The sequence below is a fragment of the Coloeus monedula genome, assembly GCF_965178545.1.
Source record: "Coloeus monedula genome assembly, contig: HAP1_SCAFFOLD_123, whole genome shotgun sequence".
Classification (NCBI taxonomy): domain Eukaryota; kingdom Metazoa; phylum Chordata; class Aves; order Passeriformes; family Corvidae; genus Coloeus; species Coloeus monedula.
The window spans coordinates 219,433-239,002 of record NW_028120782.1 but is presented as its reverse complement, the minus strand read 5'-3'; the positions used below and the strand labels follow the sequence as shown (position 1 = coordinate 239,002).

The 19,570-nt window shown below is 52.6% G+C and overlaps 1 pseudogene across 1 annotated transcript in view; it reads left to right on the top strand.

The window, feature by feature from the left end:
• Window positions 1–329: 329 nt before the first annotated feature.
• LOC309585700 (epidermal growth factor receptor kinase substrate 8-like protein 2) overlaps window positions 330–19,570 on the top strand; it is a 184,746-nt pseudogene continuing 165,505 nt past the window's right edge. Inside the window, exon 1 of the transcript in view lies at window positions 330–401. The product of the transcript in view is annotated as an epidermal growth factor receptor kinase substrate 8-like protein 2 (transcript). The remainder of the gene's footprint in view (window positions 402–19,570) is intronic.

The following is a 19,570-nucleotide window of genomic DNA, read 5'->3' as shown; positions in this document are numbered from 1 at the left end:
AGGAGTTTTCCATGGCTGTTGTACACAGCACGTTCCGGGCAATTTGCGAGCGTGAGGCAGAGCAAAATGGGTGCAATTGGACTCTGCAAATGCAGTTCAGGCAGACGTTGATCTTTTAACTTTTCCATGGCAGGTGTGAATTCTTGGGCATTTGTGAGTCTGCCTTGACGTGCAGGGATTGAAGGTTTTAGGTCTGGAATTGTTTGCTCAGCTTGCTCCAAGGCATGGTGTACTTTTGGAAGTGCCACACGCCTCCCAGGACCAAGGAGCTGCTGGCTGGGTGCCTGGGAACTGGGAGCCACTGGGAGGGCTGGGGGTGACACCTGGAGATGGGCTGGGGAAGCCTCAACTGGGATATTTTCCCCCCTGACGTTGGGTACCGAGGCACTAGGAAAATCCAGGTGTTGGGGAAGATCAAACAGGAAAGCCTTATAAATATGATTGCCTGACAAAAGATTTTGGGAATATGAAAACTATAAGCAACATCGAAATGAAAGCCACCTTTTGAAATACCAAGTCTTAGTTACTGAACAACTGGAAAACAATGGTATGGCTGACTGAAGGTAATCCCCTCTTGATTGAACAATACCCTCTGCTTGCAGGCAGGTCCAAGGGTCAGAGCAGACTCTACTAGCTCAGCAGAAGGGGTCCAAAGAGTAGTTTTTAGAAGTTAAGATGTAACACTCTATGGTAATATAAGAACTCTTATAGGCTGTATGTAAATGCTATAGGATTTGTATCTTGTATTAGATTGGTTAGTGACAATTAGAATATTCAGTACAGAAGATGATTTATTGTATTGTAACCAGGACTTCAGACACTCTTACTATACTCTACACACATTCTCTCTCACTACTTCTTCACCTTCATTCCTCTCTCTCCCTCTCTTTACTTACCCGCTTACTCTCTTGCTCTCTTGGGCCTGCTCAGAGCTGCCAGCTGCAGCTCTAAGCAGTGCCCCTGTACCCACGCCCTTTGCAATAAACCGCGTGTTCCAAGATCTGACTGCAGAGATTTCTCGTCACCGTCCCGACCGTCCGAACCCGCACCGAGCACCCCCGAGGCAAAGCTCCCACATCCAGGACTCCAGGATGTTTGAGTGTATCTCAAGGTACACCTGGACCTTTGCCCTGTGGCGCTCTTGAGTTTCTGTTGACTTGCCTGAATTGAGGCTACTGAGGGCGGTGGAAGATAATTTGTCTTGTTTTGTGCTTCTCTGTTGTGAGTTTTGCCTTTCAGGCTTTTCAGCTACTTTTTAAACTCAGAGTAAAAACAACCTGCTGCGCTGGCTGGGGATGTTTTCCCTCCCGGCTGGGTTTTTTTATCTGGGACCCGGCCGGTCTGTGAGGTGCCGTTCATCGCCAGGGTTTGGGTGCCGACCGTGCCGGAGATTTGTCAGGCGGGATGATTTTGGGGCTCCCGGGAACCGCGTTCCCATGGGGTGCTCTCGAGACGAGAGCGAGGGTGGGTTTGTGTGTCAGCTGAAGGAGGTGTGTGGTGGATGAATGTTTTGTTCTCCCTGTGCTGCTGTTGTTTTGGGTTTCCTGGAACAATAAAATGCAATGAATTTTCCAGAAATAGAACAATTGTTACATTGTACTGATAGGGGGTTGGCTTGTGTTGCTCTGTGTTGGTGTTTGCTGCTGCACTTGCACATATTGCTCTGTATGTCAATTGGACTTTGACCAGTGTGCATATGGATTGTATTTGTGCTTGTGTACATTGTTGTTTCCACTTGCTTTGCCAAAGTGTAAATAAAAAACCCTCGTTCAATCAAGTTGAATAAACCCTAATAAAGATACCCCCCTCCTCCATTTTGGTTGCTTTCTTCCTTTGGTGTGGTTTAGTAATTTTTTTGCCTTATTTCTTGCTTTGCTACTCTGCTTTGCTTTACTTTTCAGTCTATTCCTCACTTGACTTTTTCTAACTCTTTATCTTTTTCTTGCTGTTTAACTGTTTCTGGATGTCTCTGTCACTCTATTTCTCAGTTTCTCTTTTTCTCTTCAACACTAATTCTCTTTTACACTCGATTTCTTTTTCTCTCAAACCCTATTCTTCTGTTTCTCTATTCCTTTTTCTCTCTATTTTTCTTTCTCTTTCTTTCTGACTCTTTCTTTCTCTCTGACTTTATTTCTCTCTTTTGGACTTTCTTTCTTTCTCTCGGACTTTCTTTCTTTCTCTCTGACTTTGACTTTCTTTCTCTCTCTCTCTCTGACTTTGATTTTCGAACTACCTTTCTCACCTTCCCTCCTTTGTTCATTTTTACCTTTCTACCTTTGTTTGTTTCTGTAGCAGCTTGGAATAAAACAAGAGACCACTCTTTCTTCAGGCACGATCTGCCCCAGGCTTTGTGTTTCTATTTTGGGAAAGTTTTAAGAGTTTTGGGAATGGGCACAGGGAAAGACAAAACAGATCCATGCCCACAGACTGGTCAGGGCAGACTCTCTGCCCCTTCTGGGCCACTGACTCAAACATGAAACCCCCCAGCTTTCTGGGAGGTGAAGGAAGAACAGTCACACCTGGTGCTTCTACCTGTAGCCATTTGCCTGCTCTGCATCTTTCCCAGGAGAGCAGAAGGCCCTTAGCAAAGTGAAGATCAATGGAACAAGTTGCTCTTCCACACAGGGCTCTCATTAAGGCTGGAATGGCTGCTGCCAGCCTCTGCACTTTCTGCCTCCCCAACTTCCTACCTTTGTTCATTTCTACCTTTCTCTTTTTCTACCTTTGTTGCTTTCTACCTTTCTCAATTTCTAACTTGATACGTTTGTTTGTTTCTACCATTCAAACTTTCTATCTTTCCATCTTTCTTCATTTCCAACTTTCTGCATTTCTACCTTTGTGCATTTGTTCATTTTTACCCTTCTGACCTTCTGCCTTTCTACCTTTTTTGTTTCTACTTTTATGACTTTGTACCACCTAAGTTTTCTCTCTTTTTACCTTTGTTCATTTTTACTTTTGTTAGTTTCTAACTTTCTACATCTCTGACTTTCTCTCTTTGTTTGTTTCTAACTTTCTAGATTTGTCCCTTTCTGCCTTTGTTTGTTTGGAACTTTGAAACTTTATACCTTTGTTTTTCTCCCCATTTTTACCTTTCTAACTTTGTTTTGAACACTCTACATTTCTAACTTTGTGCCTTTCTAAATTTGTGTTTTACTTTCTGACTTTTACCTTTCTAACTTTGTTTCTAACCTTCTTGTTAGAGTGAAGGCTCCTCTGGCCTCAGGCCCAGAGGGAAGACAAAGCACTAGGTTTGAATTAAAACCTTTGGACAAGCTGACATCCATGGAGCCACACCGAAGTGAAATAGAAATACAGATTTTTAACTTTTAGTAGAAATAGATGCTAAGTGCCTTAAACCTGAAAAAGCTGTAGCAGAGATCTTAAACACAGCTCTTGCTGCAGCAGTGTTACCTTTTCACAGAATTCTTTACTTTAGACAAAATCTAGATAGAATTACACTGTTCACATGTTTTAGATGGAGTGTTCACATAAACCATAAGAGCTGATAGAAACTGTATGTGCAAATCTGTGTAATACAGATGTAACACTTGTGTGAGGCTTACGAGTGTTAGAGCAGGATGGGTTAAGAAAAAGAAAACTAGAATCGTGTGTTAATCTTATTGGTCAATTAACAAATAGAATCCACACTTCTGTAAGAAAAAAATAGAGTGTATGGAGCATATAGAAGAAGCTGGTTTTGCCTGTTGCTGCTGCTTGGCTTTATCATGTAACCCCATTCGAACTCTGCCTTCAAGACAGCTGTGAGACTGTGAAATAAAGAACTCAGCAGAACAGCAGCCTCCTCTGCTCTTTCACCCTGGTCCGAGAAGGAAGGGTACCCTGTCAAAGGCTCAACACCTTCTGCCTTTGTGACTTTGTTTCTAAATTTCTACCTTTCTAATTTTCTTTGTTTCTACTTTTTTTTTGTTTCTTTGTTTTTAACTTTCAACCTTTCTCCCTTTAGAAATTTGTTTGTTTCTTGTATTTTACCTCTTTGTTTGTTTCTAAATTTCTGCTGTTGTAACTTTCTTTCTAACTTTCTACTTTTAAAATTTCATTTGTTTTTAACTTTTTATCATTCCTCCCAGCGAGGGCTGTGTGCAGAATACTAAAACCTGTTAAGTTCTTCACTTTTACGTCTATAGGCAAATGCTACTGATTTAGATGTAAATTCATTTTGAAATAAGCCAGCCCTCTCTGTCTACTCTGTCGCATACAGGAATATAAGAAGCTGGGAATAGAGATCAGCAAGTTTTGAGAATAAGGAGCCGGCGTTTTTCTGTAGGAAGGAAAGCAGCAAGCGCCTGGCCGCAGGAGCCGAGACGCTCGGGCTGCAGGAGCTGCAGAGCGCCCGGAGCCGGCTTTTCCCTGTGCTCTGTGCCTGCCCCCGGGCTGAGCTGGGCGGCGCTGCTGCCGCCTGGTGGCGAGAGCGCGGCACTGCCGCCCCCGACACGGCGCCCCGGCGCTGCTGCCGCCCGGTGGCGGCTGAGCCGAGAGGGCGGCGGCCTCGGTGGCTGCCGAGCGTGGCAAGGAGCGGGAGCGAGCGGGGCCGGGTCTGTCAGCGGAGGGGAGGGGCGAAGGGCGGTTCGGAGCGCCAAGGGACACGGCCGTGCACGAGCGGGGCCACAGCTATGGAAAGGACCGGGCGCCGTGCGGGGCGGTGACCGCGGGGAATGACAGCGCGGGGGGCGGCCCGGCGGGGCCGGTTTTGCCGGGCAGCAGAGGCGCGGTCGCAGCGCGACCCGGGCGGGAGGCACCGGGCGGGCACGGTCGGAATCGAGCCGCCCGCGTGTCGCTCTCAAGGAGGCGGCTCGGAAAGGAAGGCGCAGTTCCCCGCTCTCGGGACGGCGTTAAGTGACGTTTTTATTAGAATATTATAGTATTTATTTTATTTTATTATTTTATTATCTGCCAGGACCTTGCAGAGGGTGGTTTACACTTCCGCCACACTCAAGATGGCGGACGCAGTAGGCCCCCTGCGAGAGGTGTCCCTGCCGATGCCTGCCGCCGGTCGCGGAGCCGTCGGCCGCCTCCGGCGCGGCTGACCCCGCCAGCCGTGTCCTCGCACCGGGAAGCACGGCGGAAAATCGCGCGGAAAGCGCGGGGCCGGCGTCGGAGTCCGGGCCGGATTCAGGCAGCCGACTAGACAGAAGCCCTTGTGAGGGGCGGCGGGGGCCCTAAGTGTACCACACTAAAGATGGCGGCCGACCGGAAGTGGCTTCTGCCAGCACCCAAGATGGCGGCGAAGGGCGGAAGTGTCGTCACTGCCACACTAAAGATGGCGGTCGTGTGCACTGTTTTCTGACCTTCTCAATATGGCGGCAGGGAAGGCCCCCCCCCCCCCCCCCCCAAGCTGCGTCTATTCGGCTGCCTGAACGCGACGCCGACGCCGACGCCAGCCCAGCGCTTGCGCGCAATTTTCTGAGGCGTTTCCCGCTACGCGGACACCGACTGTGGGGTCAGCGGCGCCTGGGGCAGGCGGGAGCATTCAGGCAGTCGAATAGACGGACCGGGGCGGGGGGGGGGGGGGGGGGTCCTTCCGGCCGCCATCTTGAGAAGGTCGAATAGCCACATCGGTGCGGTACCGGTGACTTCCGCCCTTCTTCGCCAGGAGCGGCGATGGCGGGGAGCCCGGGGAGCAGCGCTGCCGGGCCGGGGGCACCGGGGCGGGTGCTCCGGGCTCGGAGGTGAGCGGGGAACGGGGACAGCCCCGAGCGGACGGTGGGGGCCGCGGGGGATCGGTATTCCGGCCCAGGGATGAGTGTTCCGGCACAGGGGTGGCTGTCCCGGCACAGGGATGCGTTCCTGGACTGTCTAATAATATTATTTAACGATCGTGCAAGGAGATCTGTATAAAAAAATCCTCCGTGGTCATCCTTCTCCCAGCCCCGCTGTGTTTTCAGGATCTTGGGGGAAGAGTTTGGGTCTGAACAAGGCTCTCGGGCACAGGGTGGGATTCTTGGGGTGCAGGGCCAGGATTTGGACTCGATGCTCCCTGTGGGTCCCTTGCAGCCCAGGAAATGCTGCGATCCTGTGCCTCTGAGGGTGAAATAAAGGGGAGCGGTGGGGTTTGTGCCCGCTGTGTTCACGGCCCCGCCGGCTCAGGGCGGGTTAAAGGCGCAGCTGCCCCGAGACAGCGGGACCGGCCGGGGCTGCTCGCTCCCGGTGCTGCCGCCTCGTGGGGAGAGCCCGGCACTGCAGCCCGCGCAGGCGCTGGACCACGGGATGGGCGTGGAACAGCAGCGCAGGGGATGCTGAGGCAGCCCAGGGAATGCTGCGGTCCCAGGGAAGGCTGAGGCGTCCCCTGCCCGGGGCACTCGGCAGCAAAGCCCTGATGTTGAGCAGAAAAAGGAAAGTTCTGGGTTAGTGGGAGGAGGTTTCTGGAATGGAGCTGGGACAGGTGCTGATCCACGCATGGAATCACGGGCTGGTTTGGCGTGGAAGGGACCACCAGGATCATTTACACTCTGTTTGTTGTCTGATTGCACAGCGAAGAACATCCAGAACTGCCGCCTCACCCTCACGGACAGCAGGAATGTCTTCCATAGCTCTTGTTTTGGAATGGGAATGGCTGTTGGGAGCTCTGGCAGGACCAGGTAAGAAGAGAAATGGGATCATTGTGGCTGCTGCTGGAGGTGGTTTTCTGCTTTCCGGCTGTTCTTCTCATTGATCCTTTCACAGCAGTGTTCTAGGGCACATTTGAGGGTAATTCCAGGAATCTGAAACCAGATAAAAACTGGTGGGGAAAAAATGTGAACGTGATCCATTTCTGGTAGTTCCAAGCTTCTCCCACAACACCGTTCCAGGGGAAAGCTGATAAAAGGGTAAAGATGCAGAGGAACAAGTGCTGTAAAGCCCCCTGGCGCTCTGAGAGAGCAAACCTTCCAGTAGTCCCAGCAGATCTCTTGGAGAAAGTGTGGGATCGCAAGGTTTTCCAGGAAAGCAAAACAAGGGTGGAGATGAGGGAATAGGCTTCCAGTTCTTCCTTGAGCTGAAAGCCTGGGGGAATTGAGAGGGGCCACAAGAACTGTTTGTGTAGGCAAATGGGAGTTTGGGGGCTGAATCTGAGTTTCCCTCTGGGGCATTTTTGAGGGAAAAGCTGAGGTGCTGTTTAAGGGAGAGAATGCAGATTTTTGGGGTGGAAAAGGTTGAATCAATATTGTAGAGGAAGTAAAACGCTGGGGGTAAAAGTGGATGCAATGTGGAGGGGACAGATTGAATATTTTGGAGGCAAAATGGGGAACTGAGTAGTGGAGAGATGGGGAACATTTTGGAGGCAACACTTGACAAACTCTCTGGGGTGGAGAACGACCACACTGAGGGAAAAATGAGGTGATGAGCAGTGGGCACGTAGGGAAGGTCGTGGGGGTAAATCTTGAGAAAAGCCCCGTGGTATTCAAGAAATCCTTGGAAGCAGGACTGAGGAATTCAGTGGTGGAAAAATAGGGGAATTTTGCGGGGGTAAAACTTTAAAAGATCTAAGAGTTGAGAGTGTGTGTTTTTAGGTAGAAAGGATGTCTTGTTGAAGTTGGGCGTCTGGATTGTGGCATTTATGGATCCAGAAAGTAGAAGATAAAGGAGACTCCCAAAGCCTCGGTAGCTGTGTTAAGAAATCCCTGCCAGGGAAGAAAGGTACCTAAACCTCCTAGAAGTAGGGACTAATTGGCATGGGAAGGGGAAAACCCACCCCCAGTGGGAGAGAGCACGCCGGGTAAGGGAAGAGAAGGATGCCCTTAAGAACAAGCCGGGAAGGTGAATTTCTCGGCTTGCTAAAATGTATCAAAAAGTTTGGAACCTGGGTCTGTGTGGAGGCCGGGATTTTCTCGGCCATATGCAGAGCCCAGCACTAGGAATAAAGGAATTCCAGGCTTTACAACGCCAAAAATGCAGTACCAGAGAGTTCTGTTATCCCGAGGACTTGGGGGATATTTGGCAAAAATTTCCGGGGGCCCAGGCTGGACCGAGCTTTTAACGCTCCCCGGATTCACGGGATCGAGGATTCCGGCGTGCCCTGCACGGGTTTTTTCAGGGAAGTCCCAAATCCTTCGTGTGAGCACGAAGCAGAATCCCCTGGGAGCTGTGAAGGCAACAGGATATTTCTTGGGAATTTTGAAGGGTTGGGTGAGTCCTCAGTGTTAGGTTGGAATGAACGCAAATTGTCCGGGAGTTGCTGGTTTGGGGATGGCCGGGTCTGGGTTTGGATTTGTGGGCACCGAGTGTTCCTTGTGTCAGCTTTAGGTCTTCTGGATTGGTGGGAGTAGTCAGAGAAAAGAGAAGGCAATTGAAATGCGGAGCTCCATTCCCGGAGAAATGGTCGGGATGGGAGAGGAAAGGCTGTGGAGCTGCTGGGAGCTCGTGGAGAACGAAAGGATCTGAGGCCTGGAGGCAAAAGCTGTGGAACAAAGCCTGAAAAGGGTGTGGGGTGGGGCGGGAGGGGGAGGAGGGCACCGTGGTGGGGGGAAAGAGGGAAAGGATCCCTGCTCCGGGAATCCAGCAGGGACCAGGAGAGGATCATTTTCCATCCACTGCTCTCAGTGGAATCCTAATAAGGACGGTGGAAGGGAAGTGATTCGTTTGTTCTTAGGTTTGGAATGAAAGGTGCTCTTGCAGAGGGGACTATTGACCTGTTAAAATTCTGTTGGATACAGGAAAAGAGGGAGGAAGCAAGCAGCTGGGGAATGAAGGGGTGGATTTTTTGGTGGATACAGGGAAAGACACGGGAAGGGGCTCTCAAGTAGAATACACCTCACGGGCAGCACCAGGAGAAGCCTCAAGTGCCCTTTTTTTCCAAGCTCTGACATTCCAGAGGAGTAAGCAGTGGTCAGCCCATCACTTTCTGTATTCCTTGGATGCCCAGTGCTTTGTTGGGAAGAGATAATATTTGGAAATGAACAAATCCGGGGATGTAATTTCCTGATAGTAAAGCCCCAGAGAGCCTGGTTTTGATATCCTTCCAGCACCCAAACGCAGCAGAGGGAATCCTGGCGGAGCTGGAAAACGCTGTCGCTCCGTCGGTGGAATTCCTGGGAACTGGAAAGCAGCAGAAGCAGCAAGAACAGAGTTGGAAGCAGGCTTCAGCTGGGTAAGGCAGACACCAAATCCTTTGGAACTGGGCAGGGGTGGGAAGAATGAATTCTTACATTTGTAGCCCAGGGATTCCTGAGCAGGATCCCGGCAGGGAAGACTGCAGGGATCAGGCTGGGGCCTGATCGCAGCTGGGGGCAGCGAGCCTTGGAATTGGCTGAAGGGAAGAAAGAGGGATCCTTTGAGCACAAGGATCAGGTGTCAAATGCGGAGATGGCATCAGACAATTCCTCGGGAGGGTTTAGTTCCTGGGCCAAATCGATCTGCTGCCTTGTGAAGGAGCTCAGAGAGCTGGGAAGAGCCCAAGCAACGCAGGGAATGCACCGGCAGATGAAAGTGCCGGGGAACGGTGGGGAAAAGCATCCGAACAGGGGGCCTCGTTTTGTACAGGGACGGTACAAAAAATTGTCCGAAAGAATAGGAATGGAATGGGATTTTACGTATTCCTCAGAGGCCACAATCCAGTGGGAAGGCTGAGAGAAAGAAACAAGGCCTAAAAAGGCAGATGAGCCAAATCTGCCCAAAGCCTCCAATGGCCACATTCCCTGGCACTGCTGAGGACTTCAGCCAAGCTCCAAGCAAAAGGTGAGCCCCTGATTTTGGTGCCAAGGGAAACTCCAAGTTAAGAATGATCCAAATATGAAGCGCTTCTCACAAAACTCAGCTTTGCAAACCTTTCTTTGGGCTAAAAAAGAAAAGATGGGAATGCCCTTGGCAGAAAAGCAGCTGTGAGGCACAGCAGGCTTCAAATGCCTGTCAGCAGGAGCTCCAGGAGAAACGGCTGCTGGCTCCGGGCATCCTGGGCTTTCCAGGCAGGTTTTGTAGCGGATTGCAAGGCAGTTTTCCTGCCTCTGGGGGGTGGCACCTGCATCCCGCTGGAAAGGGAAAATGTGGAGAGAGGGGCAAGCGGGAAGACGGTTGCTGATGTGTGTCCTTGGATCGCAGTTCCTCCCGGTGAGTCTGTGCTGCTGGAAGTTTGAAGGAGATCAGTCCTGGAGTACGTGTGGGTTCACCTGTGGGGTTTGGGAGCGACGCCGGACATGAAATTCCAGGGATGTTCCCTTTGCTGGAGTGAGAAGCAGTGGAAGCACTTTGCTGTCTGCTTCTTCATCGCCTTCGCCTCGGTCCCCTGGGGCTCCAGGTAATCCCCTCTCACCTTTGCTTTTCCAAGGGTCTCTAAATGAGGGCTTGAGCTTTGGTGTAGCTCCCTTTACAGGGAAGATCTGTTCCAGGAAAGGTCTCCTGGTCTGGACCGATGGCGTTGCAGGAAGAGCAGGAAACCCCGCAGCTCCTGTGGCTCCCTCATCTGATTTGCCTGCAGGCAGCAGCAAGGATCATTCCCAAGTGTCATCCCCTGGCTCCGTGACTCGGTGAGGTTGTGTTCCCCCAAAGGCCAGGGGCCGCTTTGTTTTGCGGCTCACGAAAGTCCAGCTCGGTGGTGCTGGGTTTGGTTTTTGTGTGTAATGAAGGCACTAAAAAATTCCCCTCCTTCACTGGCACAGCCCTGGAGTGGGAGCAGATTCCCCTTATCCCGCAGTTATCCCGCTCCTGCCCTGGATCCCTGCGGTGCCGTGTGTTCTCCAAGCTCACAGCACTGCTGGCTCGAGACAAGAAAAACAATCCCTGTTCCTTCTCTTCTCCGTCCTTGATGTTCCCAGGCCCTGCATCTCCCTGGCTATTCCCTGTGGGAGTCTTCATCTCCATCCCACCTTATCCCGATCAGGTAAGGGTCTGAGACGTGTTTAGCAGCAAATGCATTCCTGTGAAGAAAGCCAAGAGCAAAGAGCATCCAGATGCAGAGAAGTCTTTAGAAAAGCGTTCCAGACGTGCAAATGAGGGATGTGTCTTCCTGCATCTCCTGTTGTTTTTCTCTGTCACGTTTTGGAAGGGTTTCTCTCAGTGATTTCCTGCAGTCCAGGTGCGTCCCTTCTTTTGTCCAAATCCAGTGCCAGAGGATCGAACAACTGACGAGTGGGGCCTGGGATGAAAACGGTTCTCCTAAAATGAGGGAAACAATGCTAGAAGAGAAATGAGCATCCTTTTAATGCCTGGAATAAAAATGCTGGAAAAGGGCACTTTTTATTTGATATGGTGCCATTCTCCTTTTTTTTTTTCCATAGCTAAAACTCCACGGTGAGCAATCAGAGCAGAAATAGGAAATGCAGGAGTCTTGGATTCCACAGTGGGATTAACTTCCCTTTTCTGCTCTCTTTCAGGACAGGAAAAACCACTGAACTCGCCCCATCTTTGGGACCAAGAGCTGTGGTGTTGGAGTAGGCAAAGCCAGCTAGGGCCCCCCTTGTCCTGCCCATGGTGTGGGTCAGGGACAGGCTCCTCTTCTCCTCTGCGCTGGGATGAACTGCCTAGGGAATGCTATTTTTGACAGCCCGGTCCTAGCCCCGGCTACTGGAAATGGGCGGAGGTGAAGAGGCAAGTGCCAGAGTTGCTTGGGGATGATGGAATTGTGGTGTTTGGCTGTGCCCAGAGGGGCAGGTTGGGCATTTCTGTGTGTCTGAGGACCGGTTTGGGTGCTGGGGAGCCCGGGGAGCCGAGCTCTCAGTGCATTCCCAGCTCACCTGGGGGCGGGAGCTGGTGCAGGGCTGGGTGACAGCCTCTGGTCGGGCTCGGGGCAGGCCCTGGCCCCGGCACAGACACACTGGGGTGGTTTGGGGACGCTTGGGGAGCAATGGGAAGAAAATGAGGGATGGTGCTGGGCGGAGCGATCGGCCTGTGCTCGTGTCAGCGCAGCCGTGCAGGGCACTGGGATCTGGGTAAAACACCAGCTCTCCTGGTGTTCAGGGATGCAAGGTCTGAGGGACCGGATTTACTTGGGGTTTTCCAGGACAGCAGGAAGAAGAGGAAATGTGGTGCCAGAGGTGCGTCCCATCAGGTTGCATTTCCCTCTTTCCCATTTCCATTTCCTCCTCAGTGCAGGTGTCCCCTGCAGCCCATGAGCACGGGGCCGGTGACAGCTCCCTGTCTGTAGAGGGATTCCTTATGGAACAAGGGCAGATGACACTTGTGTGAGGCTTACGACTGTTAGAATTAGACCGGGATGGGTTTAAGGAAAACTAGAATCGTGTGTTAATCTTACTGGTCAATGAACAAATGGAATCCACACTTCTATAAGAAAAATTATAGTGTATGGAGCATATAGAAGAAGCTGGTTTTGCCTGCTGCTGCTGCTTGGCTGTATCATGTAACCCCATTCGAACTCTGCCTTCAAGACAGCTGTGAGACCGTGAAATAAAGAACTTAGCAGAACAGCAGCCTCCTCTGCTCTTTCACCCTGGTCCGAGAAGGAGGGGTACCCTGTCAAAGGCTCAACACTTGCCTTTCTGACTTTGTTTCTAAATTTCTACCTTTCTAATTTTGTTTGTTTCTAATTTTTTTGTTTGTTTGTTTCTAACTTTGTTTGTTTTCAACTTTCTCCCTTTGGAAATTTGTTTGTTTCTTGTATTTTACCTCTTTGTTTTTTTCTAAATTTCTGCCGTTGTAACTTTGTTTCTAACTTTCTACTTTTAAAATTTCATTTGTTTTTAACTTTTTACCATTCCTCCCAGCGAGGGCTGTGTGCAGAATACTAAAACCTGTTAAGTTCTTCACTTTTACGTCTATAGGCAAATGCTACTGATTTAGATGTAAATTCATTTGGAAATAAGCCAGCCCTCTCTGTCTACTCTGTCGCATACAGCAATATAAGAAGCTGGGGATAGAGATCCGCAGGTTTTGAGAATAAGGAGCCGGCGTTTTTCTGTAGGAAGGAAAGCAGCAAGCGCCTGGCCGCAGGAGCCGAGACGCTCGGGCTGCAGGAGCTGCAGAGCGCCCGGAGCCGGCTTTTCCCTGTGCTCTGTGCCTGCCCCCGGGCTGAGCTGGGCGGCGCTGCTGCCGCCTGGTGGCGAGAGCGCGGCACTGCCGCCCCCGACACGGCTCCCCGGCGCTGCTGCCGCCCGGTGGCGGCTGAGCCGAGAGGGCGGCGGCCTCGGTGGCTGCCGAGCGTGGCAAGGAGCGGGAGCGAGCGGGGCCGGGTCTGTCAGCGGAGGGGAGGGGCGAAGGGCGGTTCGGAGCGCCAAGGGACACGGCCGTGCACGAGCGGGGCCACAGCTATGGAAAGGGCCGGGCGCCGTGCGGGGCGGTGACCGCGGGGAATGACAGCGCGGGGGGCGGCCCGGCGGGGCCGGTTTTGCCGGGCAGCAGAGGCGCGGTCGCAGCGCGACCCGGGCGGGAGGCACCGGGCGGGCACGGTCGGAATCGAGCCGCCCGCGTGTCGCTCTCAAGGAGGCGGCTCGGAAAGGAAGGCGCAGTTCCGCGCTCTCGGGACGGCGTTAAGTGACGTTTTTATTAGAATATGACAGTATTTATTTTATTTTATTATTTTATTATCTGCCAGGACCTTGCAGAGGGTGGTTTACACTTCCGCCACACTCAAGATGGCGGACGCAGTAGGCCCCCTGCGAGAGGTGTCCCTGCCGATGCCTGCCGCCGGTCGCGGAGCCGTCGGCCGCCTCCGGCGCGGCTGACCCCGCCAGCCGTGTCCTCGCACCGGGAAGCACGGCGGAAAATCGCGCGGAAAGCGCGGGGCCGGCGTCGGAGTCCGGGCCGGATTCAGGCAGCCGACTAGACAGAAGCCCTTGTGAGGGGCGGCGGGGGCCCTAAGTGTACCACACTAAAGATGGCGGCTCGACCGGAAGTGGCTTCTGCCAGCACCCAAGATGGCGGCGAAGGGCGGAAGTGTCGTCACTGCCACACTAAAGATGGCGGTCGTGTGCACTGTTTTCTGACCTTCTCAATATGGCGGCAGGGAAGCCCCCCCCCCCAAGCTGCGTCTATTCGGCTGCCTGAACGCGACGCCGACGCCGACGCCGACGCCGACGCCAGCCCAGCGCTTGCGCGCAATTTTCTGAGGCGTTTCCCGCTACGCGGACACCGACTGTGGGGTCAGCGGCGCCTGGGGCAGGCGGGAGCATTCAGGCAGTCGAATAGACGGACCGGGGCGGGGGGGGGGGGGGGGTCCTTCCGGCCGCCATCTTGAGAAGGTCGAATAGCCACATCGGTGCCGTATCGGTGACTTCCGCCCTTCTTCGCCAGGAGCGCCAATGGCGGGGAGCCCGGGGAGCAGCGCTGCCGGGCCGGGGGCACCGGGGCGGGTGCTCCGGGCTCGGAGGTGAGCGGGGAACGGGGACAGCCCCGAGCGGACGGTGGGGGCCGCGGGGGATCGGTATTCCGGCCCAGGGATGAGTGTTCCGGCACAGGGGTGGCTGTCCCGGCACAGGGATGCGTTCCTGGACTGTCTAATAATATTATTTAACGATCGTGCAAGGAGATCTGTATAAAAAAATCCTCCGTGGTCATCCTTCTCCCACAGCCCCGCTGTGTTTTCAGGATCTTGGGGGAAGAGTTTGGGTCTGAACAAGGCTCTCGGGCACAGGGTGGGATTCTTGGGGTGCAGGGCCAGGATTTGGACTCGATGCTCCCTGTGGGTCCCTTGCAGCCCAGGAAATGCTGCGATCCTGTGCCTCTGAGGGTGAAATAAAGGGGAGCGGTGGGGTTTGTGCCCGCTGTGTTCACGGCCCCGCCGGCTCAGGGCGGGTTAAAGGCGCAGCTGCCCCGAGACAGCGGGACCGGCCGGGGCTGCTCGCTCCCGGTGCTGCCGCCTCGTGGGGAGAGCCCGGCACTGCAGCCCGCGCAGGCGCTGGACCACGGGATGGGCGTGGAACAGCAGCGCAGGGGATGCTGAGGCAGCCCAGGGAATGCTGCGGTCCCAGGGAAGGCTGAGGCGTCCCCTGCCCGGGGCACTCGGCAGCAAAGCCCTGATGTTGAGCAGAAAAAGGAAAGTTCTGGGTTAGTGGGAGGAGGTTTCTGGAATGGAGCTGGGACAGGTGCTGATCCACGCATGGAATCACGGGCTGGTTTGGCGTGGAAGGGACCACCAGGATCATTTACACTCTGTTTGTTGTCTGATTGCACAGCGAAGAACATCCAGAACTGCCGCCTCACCCTCACGGACAGCAGGAATGTCTTCCATAGCTCTTGTTTTGGAATGGGAATGGCTGTTGGGAGCTCTGGCAGGACCAGGTAAGAAGAGAAATGGGATCATTGTGGCTGCTGCTGGAGGTGGTTTTCTGCTTTCCGGCTGTTCTTCTCATTGATCCTTTCACAGCAGTGTTCTAGGGCACATTTGAGGGTAATTCCAGGAATTTGAAACCAGATAAAAACTGGTGGGGCAAAAATGTGAACACAATCCATTTCTGGTAGTTCCAAGCTTCTCCCACAACACCGTTCCAGGGGAAAGCTGATAAAAGGGTAAAGATGCAGAGGAACAAGTGCTGTAAAGCCCCCTGGCGCTCTGAGAGAGCAAACCTTCCAGTAGTCCCAGCAGATCTCTTGGAGAAAGTGTGGGATCGCAAGGTTTTCCAGGAAAGCAAAACAAGGGTGGAGATGAGGGAATAGGCTTCCAGTTCTTCCTTGAGCTGAAAGCCTGGGGGAATTGAGAGGGGCCACAAGAACTGTTTGTGTAGGCAAATGGGAGTTTGGGGGCTGAATCTGAGTTTCCCTCTGGGGCATTTTTGAGGGAAAAGCTGAGGTGCTGTTTAAGGGAGAGAATGGACATTTTTGGGGTGGAAAAAGTTGAATCAATATTGTAGAGGAAGTAAAACGCTGGGGGTAAAAGTGGATGCAATGTGGAGGGGACAGATTGAATATTTTGGAGGCAAAATGGGGAACTGAGTAGTGGAGAGATGGGGAACATTTTGGAGGCAACACTTGACAAACTCTCTGGGGTGGAGAACGACCACATTGAGGGAAAAATGAGGTGATGAGCAGTGGGCACGTAGGGAAGGTCGTGGGGGTAAATCTTGAGAAAAGCCCCGTGGTATTCAAGAAATCCTTGGTAGCAGGACTGAGGAATTCAGTGGTGGAAAAATAGGGGAATTTTGCGGGGGTAAAACTTTAAAAGATCTAAGAGTTGAGAGTGTGTGTTTTTAGGTAGAAAGGATGTCTTGTTGAAGTTGGGCATCTGGATTGTGGCATTTATGGATCCAGAAAGTAGAAGATAAAGGAGACTCCCAAAGCCTCGGTAGCTGTGTTAAGAAATCCGTCCCAGGGAAGAAAGGTACCTAAACCTCCTAGAAGTAGGGACTAATTAGCATGGGAAGGGGAAAACCCACCCCCAGTGGGAGAGAGCACGCCGGGTAAGGGAAGAGAAGGATGCCCTTAAGAAGAAGTAGGGAAGGTGAATTTCTCGGCTTGCTGAAATGTATCAAAAAGTTTGGAATCTGGGTCTGTGTGGAGGCCGGGATTTTCTCAGCCATATGCAGAGCCCAGCACTAGGAATAAAGGAATTCCAGGCTTTACAACGCCAAAAATGCAGTACCAGAGAGTTCTGTTATCCCGAGGACTTGGGGGATACTTGGCAAAAATTTCCGGGGGCCCAGGCTGGACCGAGCTTTTAACGCTCCCCGGATTCACGGGATCGGGGATTCCAGCGTGCCCTGCACGGGTTTTTTCAGGGAAGTCCCAAATCCTTCGTGTGAGCACGAAGCAGAATCCCCTGGGAGCTGTGAAGGCAACAGGATATTTCTTGGGAATTTTGAAGGGTTGGGTGAGTCCTCAGTGTTAGGTTGGAATGAACGCAAATTGTCCGGGAGTTGCTGGTTTGGGGATGGCCGGGTCTGGGTTTGGATTTGTGGGCACCGAGTGTTCCTTGTGTCAGCTTTAGGTCTTCTGGATTGGTAGGAATTGTCAGAGAAAAGAGAAGGCAATTGAAATGCGGAGCTCCATTCCCGGAGAAATGGTCAGGATGGGAGCGGGAAGGCTGTGGAGCTGCTGGGAGCTCGTGGAGAACGAAAGGATCTGAGGCCTGGAGGCAAAAGCTGTGGAACAAAGCCTGAAAAGGGTGTGGGGTGGGGCGGGAGGGGGAGGAGGGCACCGTGGTGGGGGGAAAGAGGGAAAGGATCCCTGCTCCGGGAATCCAGCAGGGACCAGGAGAGGATCATTTTCCATCCACTGCTCTCAGTGGCATCCTAATAAGGACGGTGGAAGGGAAGTGATTCGTTTGTTCTTAGGTTTGGAATGAAAGGTGCTCTTGCAGAGGGGACTATTGACCTGTTAAAATTCTGTTGGATACAGGAAAAGAGGGAGGAAGCAAGCAGCTGGGGAATGAAGGGGTGGATTTTTTGGTGGATACAGGGAAAGACACGGGAAGGGGCTCTCAAGTAGAATACACCTCACGGGCAGCACCAGGAGAAGCCTCAAGTGCCCTTTTTTTCCAAGCTCTGACATTCCAGAGGAGTAAGCAGTGGTCAGCCCATCACTTTCTGTATTCCTTGGATGCCCAGTGCTTTGTTGGGAAGAGATAATATTTGGAAATGAACAAATCCGGGGATGTAATTTCCTGATAGTAAAGCCCCAGAGAGCCTGGTTTTGATATCCTTCCAGCACCCAAACGCAGCAGAGGGAATCCTGGCGGAGCTGGAAAACGCTGTCGCTCCGTCGGTGGAATTCCTGGGAACTGGAAAGCAGCAGAAGCAGCAAGAACAGAGTTGGAAGCAGGCTCCAGCCGGGTAAGGCAGACACCAAATCCTTTGGAACTGGGCAGGGGTGGGAAGAATGAATTCTTACATTTGTAGCCCAGGGATTCCTGAGCAGGATCCCGGCAGGGAAGACTGCAGGGATCAGGCTGGGGCCTGATCGCAGCTGGGGGCAGCGAGCCTTGGAATTGGCTGAAGGGAAGAAAGAGGGATCCTTTGAGCACAAGGATCAGGTGTCAAATGCGGAGATGGCATCAGACAATTCCTCGGGAGGGTTTAGTTCCTGGGCCAAATCGATCTGCTGCCTTGTGAAGGAGCTCAGAGAGCTGGGAAGAGCCCAAGCAACGCAGGGAATGCACCGGCAGATAAAAGTGCCGGGGAACGGTGGGGAAAAGCATCCGAACAGGGGGCCTCGTTTTGTACAGGGACGGTACAAAAAATTGTCCGAAAGAATAGGAATGGAATGGGATTTTACGTATTCCTCGGAGGCCACAATCCAGTGGGAAGGCTGAGAGAAAGAAACAAGGCCTAAAAAGGCAGATGAGCCAAATCTGCCCAAAGCCTCCAATGGCCACATTCCCTGGCATTGCTGAGGACTTCAGCCAAGCTCCAAGCAAAAGGTGAGCCCCTGATTTTGGTGCCAAGGGAAACTCCAAGTTAAGAATGATCCAAATATGAAGCGCTTCTCACAAAACTCAGCTTTGCAAACCTTTCTTTGGGCTAAAAAAGAAAAGATGGGAATGCCCTTGGCAGAAAAGCAGCTGTGAGGCACAGCAGGCTTCAAATGCCTGTCAGCAGGAGCTCCAGGAGAAACGGCTGCTGGCTCCGGGCATCCTGGGCTTTCCAGGCAGGTTTTGTAGCGGATTGCAAGGCAGTTTTCCTGCCTCTGGGGGGTGGCACCTGCATCCCGCTGGAAAGGGAAAATGTGGAGAGAGGGGCAAGCGGGAAGACGGTTGCTGATGTGTGTCCTTGGATCGCAGTTCCTCCCGGTGAGTCTGTGCTGCTGGAAGTTTGAAGGAGATCAGTCCTGGAGTACGTGTGGGTTCACCTGTGGGGTTTGGGAGCGACGCTGGCCATGAAATTCCAGGGATGTTCCCTTTGCTGGAGTGAGAAGCAGTGGAAGCACTTTGCTGTCTGCTTCTTCATCGCCTGCGCCTCGGTCCCCTGGGGCTCCAGGTAATCCCCTCTCACCTTTGCTTTTCCAAGGGTCTCTAAATGAGGGCTTGAGCTTTGGTGTAGCTCCCTTTACAGGGAAGATCTGTTCCAGGAAAGGTCTCCTGGTCTGGACCGATGGCGTTGCAGGAAGAGCAGGAAACCCCGCAGCTCCTGTGGCTCCCTCATCCGATTTGCCTGCAGGCAGCAGCAAGGATCATTCCCAAGTGTCATGCCCTGGCTCCGTGACTCGGTGAGGTTGTGTTCCCCCAAAGGCCAGGGGCCGCTTTGTTTTGCGGCTCACGAAAGTCCAGCTCGGTGGTGCTGGGTTTGGTTTTTGTGTGTAATGAAGGCACTAAAAAATTCCCCTCCTTCACTGGCACAGCCCTGGAGTGGGAGCAGATTCCCCTTATCCCGCAGTTATCCCGCTCCTGCCCTGGATCCCTGCGGTGCCGTGTGTTCTCCAAGCTCACAGCACTGCTGGCTCGAGACAAGAAAAACAATCCCTGTTCCTTCTCTTCTCCGTCCTTGATGTTCCCAGGCCCTGCATCTCCCTGGCTATTCCCTGTGGGAGTCTTCATCTCCATCCCACCTTATCCCGATCAGGTAAGGGTCTGAGACGTGTTTAGCAGCAAATGCATTCCTGTGAAGAAAGCCAAGAGCAAAGAGCATCCAGATGCAGAGAAGTCTTTAGAAAAGCGTTCCAGACGTGCAAATGAGGGATGTGTCTTCCTGCATCTCCTGTTGTTTTTCTCTGTCACGTTTTGGAAGGGTTTCTCTCAGTGATTTCCTGCAGTCCAGGTGCG